The 17,781-nt window shown below is 39.1% G+C and overlaps 1 protein-coding gene across 2 annotated transcripts in view; it reads right to left on the minus strand.

Moving 5' to 3' along the window:
* boi (brother of ihog) overlaps positions 1–17,094 on the minus strand; it is a 109,879-nt gene extending 92,785 nt beyond the window's left edge. For both annotated transcript variants that reach the window (XM_083114078.1, XM_083114079.1), the window contains exon 1: positions 16,886–17,094. The gene's annotated coding sequence lies outside the window, so the exon portion shown is untranslated. The remainder of the gene's footprint in view (positions 1–16,885) is intronic.
* Positions 17,095–17,781: the final 687 nt, after the last annotated feature.

Below are 17,781 nucleotides of genomic sequence, written 5' to 3' on the forward strand. Positions count from 1 at the left end.
GAACTGCACGAGTTATCATTTCTGAGCTCCCATCGGACAATTACTGGGCAAAATGTGTGCTAATATGAACTATCTTCCAAACTTCTAAGCTCGAAATTACGCAGTACATTATGCTGAGAACATCAAGGCTAAAACTTTTGAAAGTATAAGGTAATAGTGTTAAATAAACAGTTCCCGCCAAGATTTCTATACAATTTAAATTATTAAAATTCACGATGAATCACGGGTTGTAAAAAAAGATGATCGAAACAAAAAAATATTATTATTATTTATAGTAGGGTTACACTTAAGCTTACAGTATTTTTACACGGATTATCTTACTATAGAAACAGCTTTTTGCCCTACAATTTATGTGTTACAGTTATGTGGTAAACATGTGTGTTTGTGGCGCTGCACAGTAATTATAAACGATGTATTAACTGCTTATTATTATTAAAAGAACAAAAACATCGTACATTTGTCACATGTAAAAAATGGAAATATTATAATGACAATTCGTATCAAGAAACATAGTTTACGAATCCATTTTCGTTATTATGCTGTTGTACTACTGTGTACCGTTGAACAAAATAGTACCTCTTTGTCGAGTTCGCCCTTAATATCAGCAAAGCCTATGTCTGACAGAATTTTGAGCACATTGAATGAAAATATTTTTGCTTGTTTGCATAGAAATAAATATTTTTCAGTTTTTAACCCCCCAAAAATCCGCTCCTTACTTATTAAATGCAACGACATCGTGTTCGTTAATACTCTGACAAGCGATCTGCTTGCTCTTTTGCTTTCAAAACCACCATATAATAGGTACTTCCGCCAAGAGGCAGGGAATATGACACTGTAATTTTATAATTATTGAAGCTTGATGTAGCGAATGTTAATGACAGCGCGACGTAAACATGACAAGAACACATACCAGAAGAAGCCCTGAGCAATGTCACGTTCCAAGTTCACGCTGTAACACAGTCTGCAATGGTTCGTTAACACAGAAAATGTGTAACGCGCTCCTGGCTACCTCCAGCTAGCTCGTTCAAGGAGCTTGATTAATGAAAAGCTGCGCGATACTTGAATGAGAAATGATAATAGCACCGCTTTAACATGCCATTAAGCTAAGATATGCCACCCAGCTCACTTATAACTGCTGTCGAAACGTTTAACAATATTTTGCAGAACAAAAGACGATTAGATCATACATCTTCAGCAACGAAAATGCTTCGTGTTTGCTTCCGAGCGCTATTTCATCGGGATGTGAGGGAAGGGGGGGGGGGTAATACTATGTTCTTAAATGTTAGATCCAGTTTGTCATACAATAAGGGTATTTAGCCTAATTGTTTACACAAAGCATCACACCTGTTCTCTGTAGTGTATATTTTCCTTGGCATGCACAAGTTTGGAACATAACAAATCACGGTTCGTCCTGGTAAGTGTAAGATAAAGCAAAGTAACGAAGTACCGTTACAATTACTCATGTGATTCGGCAAGTAACACGACTAGTGATCAAAATACAGGGTGTACTAATAAAATGCATATACACACTTTGAATAATTATAACGTAAGTGCTTATTAAGACATAGTTCATTTTCAAAATTTAAAATAAATTCCAGATTGATATTTCTGCGCATTCTCGTTCAATGGCTGTCATAACAATTCCTAGCGGTTATGTACTGTGAACTTCTAACAGCTGGTAGATGCAGCCTCACTCACTTCGCCTCACATGCGTTCATTGGTCGAGCACTCTCGAGTCGATACTGAGCATGAGCAGACTTGTTTATGTTCGCTTGCTCCACAGATTCCCGAGATAGAGTATAGTGGCGTGAGGTCTGGCGAACGCGGAGGGTATTCTTCTGAACCTCTTCATCCAATCTATCTGTTCGGTACATTTTGCCAAGTACCGCTCATCAAACTGCACTTTCCGGTCCGGATCATTTGCACTGACAGCATGACTTCTTCTTGGAATGTAATTCTTCCAATGCCAGTGCTTGATTTTGATATTACTGTTAACGTGTGTATACATTTTTTGGAACATCCTATATAACTGAACATGCTGAGCAGAAAAATTGTATATGAAGCTTAATGGAGAATTATATACTGAGGCCGGCATTACAGTGCTGTACCGGCATATACACATTCGGAATACGTGCAAAGGAATGGTGGACTATTTGGTGAAGGTATAAACATTCCCAAAATGTCTGTGATTGATGCTAACCCAACATGTGTTCATCAAGCTGTAATTACAGCCTGGTGAAACGCATTCATTAAGTGACGTCATTTTATGACACAGTTACGCCATAAATAACTGTGCATGCATATAGACCCTATTAAAAATGTTCGCAAAATATCCCCATGGCCCATTATCAAATATATAACGAATCAGCACCACATAAAAGGCATTTTTGTCTCATCACTTTACAAGGTGCTAAAAGGCGATTTTTTTTTTCTTCGGAATAGTATTGCATTTTGGTTGGGGATTTGTAGAATTGAGTGCATAAGCATTACCAAGAAAATTGTCCACCATGTTCAATCTGTTTGTTTTACGCCACGAGAGCTTCAAGAATTGAATCAAAACGTCAAAAAAGCCGCCGACAATCTCTGAACTAGTATACTTAAGATTTCATTCCTTAAAAATATGTAGGATATAAGAGAGAAAAATTATTGGAAAACAGTCATGGACAATTTGCCGAACAATACATGTGCATCCCACTGAACGACACCAAACCGCTAATAGTTATTAAGATTGTCATTCCTATTCCGCGCTCATGGACAAAATAAGAAACATCTAAGAACTTTGAAAGATTCATCACATGTGGCATCTTAAAAAAAAATAGCTAAGTGAACAAATAGAAACAACCACCTGTTTCACTAATCAGACAAACGGCCTAGTCTGGTCGAACTTAACATGTTTATTCAGACTTAATTGTGGATGTAGTCCATTTCTTACACTTGCCGATCACGTATAACGAGCTCTTTTTGGTGTGCATGCGAGAAATTAAGTCAAGTGTCCATTTCGTTGTGTCATTCCCTTTCGTAATGCCACGTAAAAACAGGAATTGTAGGTCGGCGACTAGCGCTAAAGAGGTGGGACATTTTTTTTTTCGTTCTGCATATTTGGAAGAAGTCTGTACCTCGTATGGAATTTTTGCTCCATCAATCGACAACATTAGAGCAGTTAAGTACCAAAGTACCTTTTTCTAGCGTGGGGAAGTGTATGAAACCTACCTCAGGTGTTCAAATGTGACGTCACATCCTTGATCCCTCCCTCTTGGCCACGCGGCAGTGTAATTAGTACATAGACGTTGTACACTTTACAAGAATTGCATGTAAGGTTGTTAGCGTTCTTCCCGAGCATACAAAGTACAAAGCTTTTCCAGAGATTTTTGTCTTTACGGGCCATAAACGGGGGGGAGAGCCTTTTTATAATTCCTCCCTGCAGCTTTTCGATCAGGAGACCGAGATGGCGCTGAAGCAAGCAGGTTCTCTCGACCGGTATGCGGGGAATGAAGTTGTCAGGTCTTGGTAGTAAATCCACCCGGCTCCAGTTTTTGTGGCCGTTTTCCCTTCCCCGGACCCCAACAAAGCTCCCGTAGCTTCGAAATGCCACGACTAACACTACAAGACTAATGACTAAGAAGCGAATTGCGTTGGCACATCACCGCTTCGAAAAAGTGGACCCATCCATAGATGGGCGTGCAATAAAAAAAAGAGACCCAGAACGAATAGTACACGTTTTAGATGTCCACTCGACAAATCACAGCCACGGCTGGTCGCATGGACTAACAACTAGGAGAACGCAGTGCGATCGTTCAGCCTAACTATTTCGAGGAAAGGAATTATAATTTGAAATATGTTTACCACAAAGGGGGGTGCCTATCCGTGGTTCTCTTCTTAACGGACATGACGTCATAGGTATGCAAGGGATAATAGAAGCGAGGCGTATGATTCAGGTACCTAAGAATGCATCCTAGTGAACTTTTTCTTCTTCTTTTCCCCTCTCTCTTCCTGCAGGTAAGTCGTCGTGCAAGAGGTTTGGCGTTTCGCACTAGAAGTATTGTAGCGCTGCAGTACGTGACAGAATTCCGCTATTACCAGTGGAGTGCCACGACACGACACGAAAACTTAAAAGGTTGGCCTGTCCCGTTTCAAATTTTCCTATATAAATCAAATCTGATATCCTTTCTGGACTAGTCAGTGCGAATAAACATATTCCACCGTGACGTCATACTGGCTCAACTAACGCAGCCAATAACGTCACATAATTTAGCATATTAGGAAACTGCATTGATAATTTTCACCAATGAACCAAAATAAGAAAAACAAAGACAAACATTCATATTTACAAATTATCCCCTTACATTATAAATTGTATACAATTAGTCCAAACAATACAAAAATCTGGAAAAAACATCGAATTTGCTTGGGTAAAAGCACATAGTAATATTACAGGCAATTCTCATGTAGATGAATGTGCAATGAAAGCAGCGTGTCTTCCAAATATTACGAATTTATCATTATACTATATGGATCATCTCCCTAGAGTAAAGAACACAATTTTGAATGAAAGGTTTGATTGGTGTCGAAATGAACTTACTATAGTTGGAGAATCATACAGAACATTTGCTGAATTCAAAACACACAAACCGGTTTTATCAATGAACTTACTATAGTTGGAGAATCATACAGAACATTTGCTGAATTCAAAACACACAAACCATGGTTTTATCATGTAAGTGCTACAAGAAATTTAATTGTATTAATTAATAGACGGAGATCGGGTCATTTGTGTACTAGGCAACATTTATCCACAATTGAATAACGAACAATAAGAAATGTGAATGTGGCTGGGAAAGTGCAGATGCACAACCTATAATACTGGAATGCTCAAAATATAATAGCGAGAGAAATGTCTTGTATAAAACATTATATAAAGGTTCAATTTCCAACAAATTTGTTAACTTTGGATGTTAATCCAGATGTGCGGATTGGTTATAGTTTGTTATCATTTTTAAGGAAATGTAACATACAATTGTAAAAGGCAAAGTAGTTTTTTAAATCTAATATCTGTAAAATAGGGGGGAACTGATAATTTTAATGTAAAACAAATATGTACATTTTATATGTGTATTGTAATGGACAAAAAACGGCATAAAACCTGTTAGGTTCAAAATAAAGGAATGAATGAATAAATGAATAAAACATTTGTGCTTCATAAGGTTAACTATGTAATGGTCTTTAATACTTTTTTTAACGGTAGATGAATGGAAGCGAAAATTGACGGTACCCTAAATACTGCAGTCAACTTTTTAGAGTTTACGACGCCAAAGGTCTCAGATTCGAATCCAGGCCTGGGCATAGGTGTTCTTCGTAAGTGTCCTTTCATCATCACTCATCTTCATCTTCGCGATTAGCCAAAAGTGGCAGAAAGGCGAAGTAATATGAACTCATTCAATCAATCGAGGACACGTTAGTGTTCTTACATTTAGTGCTTTGACTGACTATCCATCGTGGTTGACGACAGGATAACAACTGCTTGACCTTTAACCTCAGAATGTCCCCGCTGTGCTGGATTTCCAGTTGTATACTGAGATGTCAGAAGTCGATCTGACATTGACCAGCTCAGCCCCCTCCTTTCAGCCCGAAAATAACTAGTCTGTTAAATGGACTCTTTGAACTTCGTCTCTCCTGCAGTGCATCATAAATCATGTTTCCTTTCAACTTCTTTCGCAATCCTGCACTTTGGCACCTAGGAAGCCAACTACTTAAATCATTAACAATTCATAAATCTACGACGACGCTTGGTAAGTCGGTTCTACTCGTAAACGAACACAACGAATGGACGTTTGATTCTTGGAGCAGACCTCCGCGATGGAGAGGTTAGCATAGCCACGCTACGATGCAAGGAGTCCCGGGTTCGAATCCCGGCCTGGGCATTGTTGTAAGTGTTCCATAATCAATTTCAGCATATCCTCATCTTTCCGATTAGCAAAAATTGGCAGAAAAGCAAAGTAAAATAAACCAAATCAATCAACTGGCAGTATATACCTAAACACATGCACAAAAAATATCATTTGGGTTATGCAGGGTGCGAAATCCGGGGGGGAGGGGGATTGCCCCCCACCAACAATTTCCGGGAGAGGGAGAGTTTTTGTTGTAACAAACAAAACATAAGCAATTACTTTTTACTACGAATAATTTCGAAAACACACAAATTAATATGGTTGTGAGTATTGAATGCTTTCTCTCTCAATAGATCACTAACAAATCTACATCAATACGCACAATAAAAGTAAAACAAGAATGCAAGATAATAATAAGTATGAAATCTAATTGATTTATAATAACATAATGCACAAACTAAAGAAAAACTTACACATAATAAAACCACTTCAACTATTTCATAATTTATTAATATCTTTAACCGGTTAGTAAAGGAATTAGTTATCTGCTTTACACTATCTGATACGTATAAAATAACAAATTAATTTACTTATGTAATTAATAATAATAATATATTTTAATTGAGTAATTTATTTTTACTTTTAATAACATTACAAATATGTATATCGTATAATTTACACATATGTTTGTGGAGAGGGGGGTTGTAGATTAAGAACTTTCTCCCCCCACTAGTTTTCAATGATTTCGCACCCTGAATTTATGTATCGAGCTTTCCTTGCTTGCTGGAGGGGCTGGTTGAAAGGGAGAACGCCCCCCCCACCCCACCTTGCTCATCTGGCGTCACCACTGTTGAGAACAGTGTAAAAGTGCACCTTCCTCATGCCCTCCCAAACGCTCTTCCAAGTTGATTCCTTCTATCAAGAGAATGACCCTTGGTCTCTACGATCACACACACCTGCTTGCTCCGTGCTCACTCCACTGTCCGTGGAGGTTGTAGCGAGAGTTGGTTTCTCGATGAAGCTCACTTCAAAGGCGGCCTTTGTCCACAGGACTTCTCCCCCGGCCTACGTAGGAAGAGGAGGCAGGCTTTTGTTTTTTGGAAACTGTTCCGCATCAAGTGTAGTTTCATGCATGAGTAAAACATTTTGTGGGGTCAGATAAGAATTCCTGTGCTTTATCATCTTCGCGCATTTGATCAAGTGGAACGTGCTCTGAACTCTCTTGCCGTCGATGCATTTAGCTATTTTTTGTATCTTCCGCAGCTGTGCTCGGTTTTTCGCTACTTCTCTTATCAGTGTTATTTGTATCCTATTACAATATTTGTGAAACGACCAACCTTTGCCAAGAGAGATCACTGATATTTGCCACAGTCCGCATCTTTCTTTCACCAAGGGCGTACGAATCTGACTTATGCCTGAATCACACGAGGCTACATCACTTGTGTCTCAATCTCAGATATAATAATAATAGTAATAATATTGTAATTAAAATAATTATATTAAATTAAAATAATATTAAATTGATATAGTATTGCTATTATTACATTAATAGGTAAAAAAACGGTGCAAGAAGAGAGATATAAACGCATGTATTCATTATGTACCATGCAGTTAAGATCGCTAAACTTTGTATGAAAGCAACTGCCCTGGCAAGGAAATCACAGCCAAATAGGTAAAGATTTCAATATTTATTAAATAACAAGAAAGAATGTTAGATCCAGTTGACGAAAATTAAAGTTTCAGATTAATATTAATATGTTAGTGCTTGGTAAGTCTTTCAGGGGAAGGAGCGTCCGGACCCTTGGACCTCGCCCCTAAATACGTCTCTGACAGTGCTGTAGGACAGTTTAGGCTCAAGCGTCTCCCAATAAAACAATTATGTTGAGCACCAGAAGAGTCGTTGTACTACGTCAGCTTTTATTTAGACACACGCACACATCAAATTAATATTAAATAAAGCAATTATAAAAACTAAATATTTACGGCCTTGAAAAAGTTGAAATAAAAACCCTGGATTATACAACGATTTTAAATATCGCCAATACGTCCTTGTTGTGTGGTACTGGCTCATCTGCTAATTCTCGCCTCGCACGATACTCGTTACCGAACGTGTCGGTATACTTTTGTTCCCACAAGACATTGCGCAGAGCAGAAGCTAAAAAGATCGACGAGCGATTTGAAGAACATCGTACCTATTGCTGTTATTAATAAAATAAAATTAAAAGAAACATATGGACTATAAATTGACTTGAAAGAAAATATGGTAGTCAATGTGTACTCAACAAGCTATTTAATGAACTCTGGTATGTATATTCATCATACATGAGAATCGCAGGATTCATTCATAAAAAAAATGTTTAACTAAATATGTTAAACATTTAATACACATTAAGGATTTTTATTATCGACTAATCACATTTGTCGTGTACAAATCTCATCGCTTTAGATAAATTGCTAAATATTAATGAACTGAACACCAATACACATCATCTCTGTTAAGTTTTCTTTCATCGAGCACCGAACAAAAACAATCAACACTCAGAAACCACAGACAAAAAAACGTTTCCTTCCCAAACTCACAGATCTTCACATGACCGAACTGTCGCCTTGACAGTTCCACAGAATCTAGCAGAGAAAGCCGGGTGTAATTAGAACATGGTCAAAACCAGTCCGACTGTCAGCATTTCCAGTCAGGTAGCAAGTCTAGGGCCAACTAGGGCATTCCCACTGATTTTCCAGTTCAGTGTGATTCGGCCCTTAGTTTCACACGGTCAACTCGAAGCCTGCCTCAATATTCCTTTTTCGCCCGACCCTGTGGCCGAGTGGTTAGCACATCGCGCTGCGACGCCAAGGGTCCCGGGTTCGAATCCCGGTCGGGTTTGGTTGTTTGTGAATGTCCATTCATCAATTTCATCATTTCATCACTCATCCCCATCTTCGCAAATTAGCCAAGAGGCACAAAACGCGAAGTAAAATAAACTAAATCAATCAATCAATATTCCTTTTATCACTCTTCATATTTTTCAGTTATTCCAAACGGGAAACGAAAGCCCATTCTTCTCCTCTTCTTCTTGTTCTATTTATTATTATTTAAGGATGTGAACCATTGGCATTGATATGGATCCAAATTCCACTCGATTTTATATGGAAACAATGATGGTACCTCAAATATTTGTTGAAATATGGTACTAAGGTATCGACACATTTTTAAAAACGAACTAAGTCATTTTCAAGTGTATCTGAGATATTGCATATGCTGCTATTATTGTTTTTACAATAGAACGATTGGCTCTGACTTACAAAAATTTACAGGGTGCTGAGACGAGACAAGTTCGAGACTTTTTCGTACCGTACTATGTACTTGTTCTTTGACGTAATACGATCCTAAACAAGAACAGCAAATGGCAGCACAAGAAATCGAGACTGACATTCGGCTTTCTTTACAGGGCCGTATCGCCTTTTTGTTGAATATGTTTAAGCAAATGCATCATACTTAAAAGATCATAGTAAGTTCATATTAGGACCCTCCACCCACTTTTTGCCCAACGTGTCAACATTGCATATATTTTCTTATGCTTTAGAACCTTTTCATTCGGCATGCATGACGTCTGGAAGGAGGCAAATGGGGCAACCCCCTTGGAAAATAGAGCATTCCCTGACATTCGCTACGAGACTCGGCGGCAAGCGGCCCGGCATCAGCGCTTGTCTTTCCCGGCGAACGTGTCCGCGACAGTCGCTGGAATCGGCTATTAAAATTACAGTTTTCATATTGTGTACTAACCTTGACTACAGAAGGTGTTGAAAATGATGTCCCTCTGCTGCAACACATACCTGGCATCTCCGAAGGAAATTGGCATTTACAAGTGCAAGTTCGTCTACTGTAATTCTCGTACACTGGCGAACTTTAAGAAAAGGTCTCCCTCCTCTCAGTTAGATTGGAAGCAACAAACAAAAACATATATTTAGTTGGAAACACTCCAGCGTCAATGCCAAAACTCTATGCAAGATAAGGTAGAGCTGCACAGTTGTCAGTCGTGAACACCTCACAGAAGAGCAATGTTAACCATGAGTCATCAAGGAATTAGCACAGCGTTTCTTTCTGAGGTCATTCGGCCTCGGAAGAAATATTTGTTGTCCATTTTGAGCTTTCAAGAAATCAGGTTCTGAGCTGGCGATTTATTTCCTTCATGAATGAAAATAGGTTGTTCATTTTTTCGTTTCTTTTATCTCTTTTGTCATTAGCTCTAAAACAAATATAGAAAGAAAACGAGCAAAGAAGGTAGTTTCTTTCGGCACGTGACAGGCATATGTGGTAACTTTGCTGTTTTTACGACCATATTATGTCCCTCTTGTTTACTTTCAACGATAAGGACGAATGTTGTAGTGACCGGAAAAAAATGAAGAAACACAATAAGCCCTTAAATATTACCCAAGCTTCGAAAATAGTGTCTGGCCCCAGTGGTAGAGTGGTTATCACATCACGCTACGACGCCAGGCGTCCCGCATTCAAATCCTGGCCTGGGCATGGATTTGTGAGTGTCCATTCATCAATTTTATCATATCGTCAATAATCCCCATATTTGATTGAGTTTGTTTTTGAAGTCCACTTTATGCACAGTAAGACTAATCGGGACTGGACCTACAGTTTAAAGTTGGATCCTAACCACTATGTGCCTCCACCGGGTACCGAACCCGGGAACCCTTGTTCACAAGGCGACGATGCTACCACTGCGCCATCGGGGAGGCCTCCCCCATACTTGCAACTTAGCCAAAAGTAGCACAAGAAGAAGTAAAATAAAGCAAATCAATGAATCAATCAATCGAACATAGGGTCTCCGGTTTCATAGAGCAGTATGCAAAGCACTCGGTCATGAAGACCCTCAAAATTGAAATAATAAGTGGAAGAAAAAACCTGATATTAGAGTATTTTAAGAGTTTAGGCAGATTAACAGTTCACGTCAACCTACAACAATTTCACCTGCATTGTGTGATATATGGTTCTGCCCTAATATAATTGAACATGCTCTTGCGATAATAGTTACACATTTCCGTCTTGCAACACACAACCTCGACTCTGCACGATATGTGCATTTCCTTGCCCCTTTTCTGTATTCTTTTCTATTTAGGATATATTACGTTGCCTTCTTGCCTCTTGGTTAATCCGTGGCGATGAGAATGATTGACCAATTGATAACATGGATGTGATGGGGCAAACATGCCTTAATCATGGTTCGAACTTAAGACCTCTGTTTTCAAAGTACGTTACAATCTGCCACGTGTGTCTTTTCATCTCCAGTCACCATTAATTTCAAGATGTAGAAAACGACGTTACTCAAATTGTATAAATAATTTCCATGATCATAAACATCTGTTGCACTTGTTGAGAGAAATCCATACCCTCGTAATGTTATAAGTCAACGTCGACCTAGTTGATGTCCCAGGAACCCTTCCTTCCACGAAAATCACACTATGTCCACAGGATTTACGACTGAACGCTTACTAAAGTAATAAAATGTGCATCCCCATTTCCATTAATCGTTCACTCTTCGTATATTTTGAGGTCAGCTAATTCGAACATACGACCCTAAGACAGCTACACACTGCCAAAAAAACTGCAGTGTCAACAAAGTAATTACTGTATATTTATATATTTTATTTTTGGTAATGGAATATTTTTCCCTTCAGATTAATATTTATGTTTGATTTGGTTTATTTTACTTCGCTCTTCTGCCACTTTTGGCTAAACGCGACGATGAGGATGAGCGATGAAATGATGAAATTGATGAAGGGACAGTCACAATGAACACCGAACGAACACAATGCCAGGGCGGTGTTTAAGCAAGCTGTGTTAACCACTCTACCACAGAGGCCGAAATCCTTTCTAGTTAGGAGAAATCGTTCCTTGACAGCGAACTAAGAACAGTTAATATGCGTCACGTCAGTGTTATAGGCCTAATATTTTAAATTTCTAACAATCAATTGGGATTTGCTCTTAACCATTTTTTTTTGCCTACATCAAAACTTCCACACAGTTAAGATCGTTTACACTAAGGACAACAGCGTTATAGTCTGTGCCTTAAGGAATGATTAAGCACAATATGATGACGGAAAATAATAATTCACATGACTATATTGATGCATTACATCGGTGAAACATTAATTTTCGTTCAGGAAGAAATATTGAAAAACGCAGGGACTCAATGACCAATTGATTTATTTATTTTACTTCGTTTTTCTTTCACTTTTGAATAATCACATAGATAAGGATGAAAGGTGTGTTAAGACGAAATTTGCGAAAGGCAATCACAAACGTAGGACACAGCCCAAACTCCACAAACCATTATACTGGCCTTGTGTCTAGACGCCAAATACTCGTTAGTCTGCAAAATACAATCCATGGTCACAATGACGTAAGCATTCGTAGAATAAATTTATATATCATTCTCCCCCCTCCCCCCAAGAAACGTGAGCTAAACTAGTGCGCGTTCTGTGATATGTTCATTACTTCTCAGGAACCACTCGTGGCCTTCAACTAGTTTATCTTGAAAAAACTGCGGGTTAGGATGTTAACAGATATTTCAGGGACAATATCCAAAGATACTGTCACATACGCAGAATGCAAAACATTTCTATTTTCTCATTTCTACTACAACCCTGGCGAAAAAAAGGCGGCTGGAGCGTGGTGCTGATCGTATCACCTCCAAAATGGCCGAGCTCGAGAATATGCAGTGCCCTACTACCACATCCCCTAAATGTGCCTTCATGGCACGTTGCTATACGCACGAGGAACTTTACCTAACCTTTACTACTGCTATAATAACTGATGCCAGAAATTTTGGTATTTTTTATACTTTTATATTTGCTCATTGCTAACCTGATTCATTCCCAGCCATAAGAGCAATTAGTCGATGCAATAAAAATACGCCAAACTTAAAAAGAAACGGGTGTCGGCGTGCTCGCGCGCACGCACACACACATACACAGAGGAGGGGGGTGTAGGAACACAAAAATCTTCCACAAACTGCCCAGATCATGCCTGACAAGACTCCAACAGAAAGCTTTCCGGAAAGAAGTTTACGTGCGCATACGGTAGTGATGGCCTTGTCTGCAACTGCCTTCGCCCAGTTTCTTATCTAATACAGGAATAATGAAGTGTTTCCAACTACCTTCCAATCTAACTAAGAGGAGGGAGACCTTTTTTTAAAGTTCGCCAGTGTACAATACTCTCTTTTAACTCACGGATGGTGTGAGGATTGTCTTCGTATACTTTATTTTTTACATTTTTCTTTCGAGGTTTAATATTGTGGTCCTATGTGGAACGGGAACACCAGGAAATTTCGTTGCAAAACGTCGTTGTACTTCTTCACAATTCCTCTTTCCGAAGTAACACTCGACAAGATAAATCCTTTGTTGTAATGTAAACTTTTGTGGTGCCATATTAAGCCACAATCTTCAACACACGGACACGACACAACACAACTTCCGAGGGAGGATTATACTGGCGTCAGTCTGTAACGTCAACAGAAAGGGAAAGAGAGCGAAAAAAAAACAGACTGTAGCGTGCGACTGTCGCGGACCCGTTCACCGGGAGAGACAAGCTCTGATGCCGGTCCGCTTGCCGCCGAGTCTCGTAGCGAATGTCAGGGAATACTCTGTACATCTTAACCTAAAATTATATATTTCACATATAGCTATAGTATTTCATTTCAGTCACAGTAAGTTATGGTATTGCAGGAACGTGATAACTGCAATGTGAATGAATGTTTTTGAGGGGGCAACATTTTTATCCCCACGGAAAAATTGCCTTGCTTGCTCCATCCTGCTGGACATCCATGCCTATGATGCAAATACACGTAGTACACAAGTTGATACGGTGTTACGCTAAGGGATTCTTCAATTAAGAGAAAAAACACAAAGGGGGAGGGGGTTCAAAACAAAAATACGTTGGTGTTCAGGGAAAGGTTTGAACACTTTTTGAAAATTGATGATAATTAGGCCATTAGTAACGATATATATAATCAAAATCAGCACATAAAAATAACATCAACATTTTGCGAGTCCATTGCAACACTAATAAACAAAGTCGTGACTTAGCACAATGGATTGTTTTTTTTTCAATAACATTATCAGCACTCAAAAAGTTGTTTATTAATTTGAATTGTATGTTGTATGTCTTTTGCACGCTATGTGTAGCATATTGTATTGATAGCAGTTAACATGAACTCATAATCGTAACAAATTGGACCATATGATGTTATTTAATATTGAGGCGCATATTAGGCTATATTATGGTTGTCTGAAAAATGTTAAGGATTTTCAGTTAGTCCAACTTCCACCCAACACAACTCCAAGTCATTTAAAGCAGCATTTCTTGTAGCCTGGCCATAAATGGTGACGTTTTCCTTTGATGACAGAAAATACGCTACTTTTTGTGCCTTACGCGGTTATTTTTCTTAAAAAAATACTTTATTGCTCATAAGTCATAACAAACGAAAAGAGATCGCTTTCCGGCACCGAAAAAAATAATAATAAGGCATTTCAAGGACTCTCTGCTAACTAAATCCACTTCGTGAGTTAATGGTGTATTTATATTTTATATCGAGAGAAGCTGAAGTAAGTTTTTATTATTTTCTTTACGTTGCCCGTTAACGTCTCCTAGCCGTCCATTTTATATTGGCATCCAAAATATAAGTGCAGTAAATTGCAGGGTAGGAATAGCTGAGTTTTACAATAGGATTTCACATTCATCTATAAGTGAGTATGGGGTGGGAACACGTTTGCTTCACAGTATTCTGCAATACTGACGCGGCGGTCTATACTTCAATGGATCGTTCTATATGTCACGAACCATGTGCTGAAATGCATGCTTCATCGAGTATCACATTATTGATTATTTAGTTTTATTGGTCTTTTTAGGCCAATCGCGACTATAATGACGGTTAGGTGAAACTGATGAACGGACACTCGCAAAGGAACATCGTGCCCACGCCAAGAATCGAACCAGAGACCGGGGGCTGGTGAGATCGATCAGCAGCGTGCTTTGCCACCTAACCTAATTTATGGAATCACTTCACAGAACTATTCTGACAATTTCCCTGATAAAATTGGAACTCGTAATTAAAAAGGAGCGTCTCAACAGATTTTATTGTGCTTCCAAGACACTTGAAGGACCTTAGCGTGAAACAACCTGAGATGGGTGAATGCAGCAAAGGATCGTGCTACTGCATGGGCGTCCGCAAGGAGAGGGGCACGCCCCCCCCCCCTGGAAAATGGATGTTACCATAAACTTGTATATTACATATACATATATTTCATTTCATTCACAGTAATTTATATTAATTATTGGAAGGGTGTTGCAGGAACATGATAGATTCAATCTGAATAAGTGTTTTGAAGGGGGCAGCACTATTATGGGGGCAATACGTGTGTCTCGTTGGCCCCCACCCCCAGGACGTTCATGTGCAAGTGTAACAAGTACACTTCCGAAGAGGTTTTCCAAGCAGAGAAACGTTACCATGATATGCAATTCGATTTTTTCTACGTTAATTGCAATAACCACGCAAATGAACGAACAAGGAAAAAAAACAACAAAGTATCAATTTGTAAAGACCGAATATAACTAACTTAGCAAGATCGATGAATGTTAGATATGCACAGTTTAGGTCCACTTTATGCTCAGATAGACTAACGGGAACTGTACCTAAGAGTGCAATCCACTTTAAATCCACTGTGCAATGTCTCTCCACTACAGAAAAAAAAAGAGTGCGGTGGAACAAACGAATGGGCATAGTAAACATCATACACAAAAAAGGGCTAAAAAGGCTGGGATGGGTTGCCACTCTCCTCTCTCTCTCTCTCTGGGGCGATCCAGTACCCATCTCTTTATTTTTCTATATGCGGGTTGCAGTCCCACACAAATTTTGCAAAACATCAACGGAGATGTCAATGGTCCCTTTGTAATTTAAACATTTCCAATTTTTCCATGCTTTGAGTGTTTTCACCAATAAGGAATTCAGTTTTCAAAACTGCATCTTCCGTTGACACAAATATCCATCAGTCAGCTTGGACTGCTTTAATTTATTTGTACACAAAGAGATGAAATAACAAATAGTGGAGGCTATGCTATGATCAGCCACCACTACAAACGCTCGACTCCTCGATTCAAAGGGCACAACAATAGCCAACACAGCTATGGGGCGTTAAATTTACCTTGGCACCCAACAGTGAAAATTCTAAATAAACCCGTAATTTCTATTTTAGTTTTACAAAACAGTATTTTCACTCTAAGAACACCTGTCACTAATTGTAATTTCGATAAGGTATTGTGGGAAATCATCTTCCTTGAGATATTGTAAACTGATGTCAAGTAAATATTTACTTTCCACGTACCGAACAAAAACACCTTTACTTTGAAATTGAACTTGTTGAATGTTTCTCCGATACTTCGTCCGAATTATTTATATGTGCAAATGATTGTTGTAAATAATGAGACCTTGCTGTGCTACGCTCAACATTTATGTAAAAAACAAAGTTAGATCTGATAATTTGTAAACATAAACAAAGTGCACGAAAAAACTTACCGATTTCCCCTCCCCCTTTCTAAACTTGATTATTTACATCGTGGAATGTGGCATACATAAGACATTTTATCAACCCCCTTCGCGCAGACGTTACAGCAATTATTTGAACCTGGGTAATGTAACATGCATATCTATTTTTAGTGAATCGGGATTCGAAATTCACAAAAAGACTCCTTTACAACTCTTCCAACTCCAGTGTTCCGATGATAAGTAACTCAGCATGCGCCGACAATCAGTGTGGATCACACGTGTGTGACAATGTTCACGTGCTATTTCTAGAGATACATTCACAACACGATACCAAACAAGCAAGCCAGCTGCCGTTCCGAATGCCCTTGAGCTTTTGACTCGAGCTTCAGCAACAAAATATCGTGTGCGTAAATATTCAATTCCTTAAGAAGAGAGCAGCAAAGTACTTACCATAACACCGTCCGGTTTCATATCGCGATCTGGGCACACTTTGATCACTTTTGACAACACTTTCTGTAGTCGAGTTTTCACATCATAAATCGGTTCTTACGATAGTTATTGTTTATTTCGGCAAAAGGTAACATCTACCTACGAAGCCATGTTGCACTACTTGAAACACTTCTGTAACTTCTTGGAGCGATCATCGGATCTTCGCTCTCTTATTGGTGAAGACGTTGAAGAGACAACTCGCTGATTCGCTGAACGTGCTGTAGGTGGGATCTCTGTCGGCAGTGTGTGAGGAACAGGTCTGAGCACGTCATGCCATCTATTAGTGATAATGGAAAGTAAACCAAAAACTCTACGTCGCGAGCCGCGAGTAGGGGCAATGAGATTCCATTAGAGTGCCACACACGTAAATTTGCCGTTGCGTAGAAACGTATTTTCGTTTCGTCTCCCTCTCTCTTAGCATCACGTGTTCTACCCTGCTCGAAAACCTTCGCTATTGTTGCCATATTGTCATTCCATTCCTGGACACACTCGCGCAAACTTCATTGAAAACAATTGAACAGCGCTCCAGCTCGCGGTTCCCACCGGTCAGCAGGGACGGCAATGTGGCAATATAGCACGGCGGAGTCGTTGCTTCTTTTATGCAGTGCATGTTCATTGGCTAGCTAGTAACTAGTGTTGCCAACTGTAATAATGAAGCACTATTTCTGTCACGGAAGGGGAAAGCAGGTAAAGTGGCGGTGAGTTTTGTTGGATTGGAAGCACCATATTTTTATTTTATACTAAGTATTTGACCGGTTTGACGTTGTGTGCGTGTATTGCGTGTGTTTATGTAAAAGTGTGTGTTTGCTGATGAACGTTAAATTCCATAATGCCTCCAGTTCTGTCGAAGTTGAAAT

This window comes from Lepisma saccharinum, chromosome 28 (genome assembly GCF_977018435.1).
Source record: "Lepisma saccharinum chromosome 28, izLepSacc3.1, whole genome shotgun sequence".
NCBI classification, from domain to species: Eukaryota; Metazoa; Arthropoda; class Insecta; order Zygentoma; family Lepismatidae; genus Lepisma; species Lepisma saccharinum.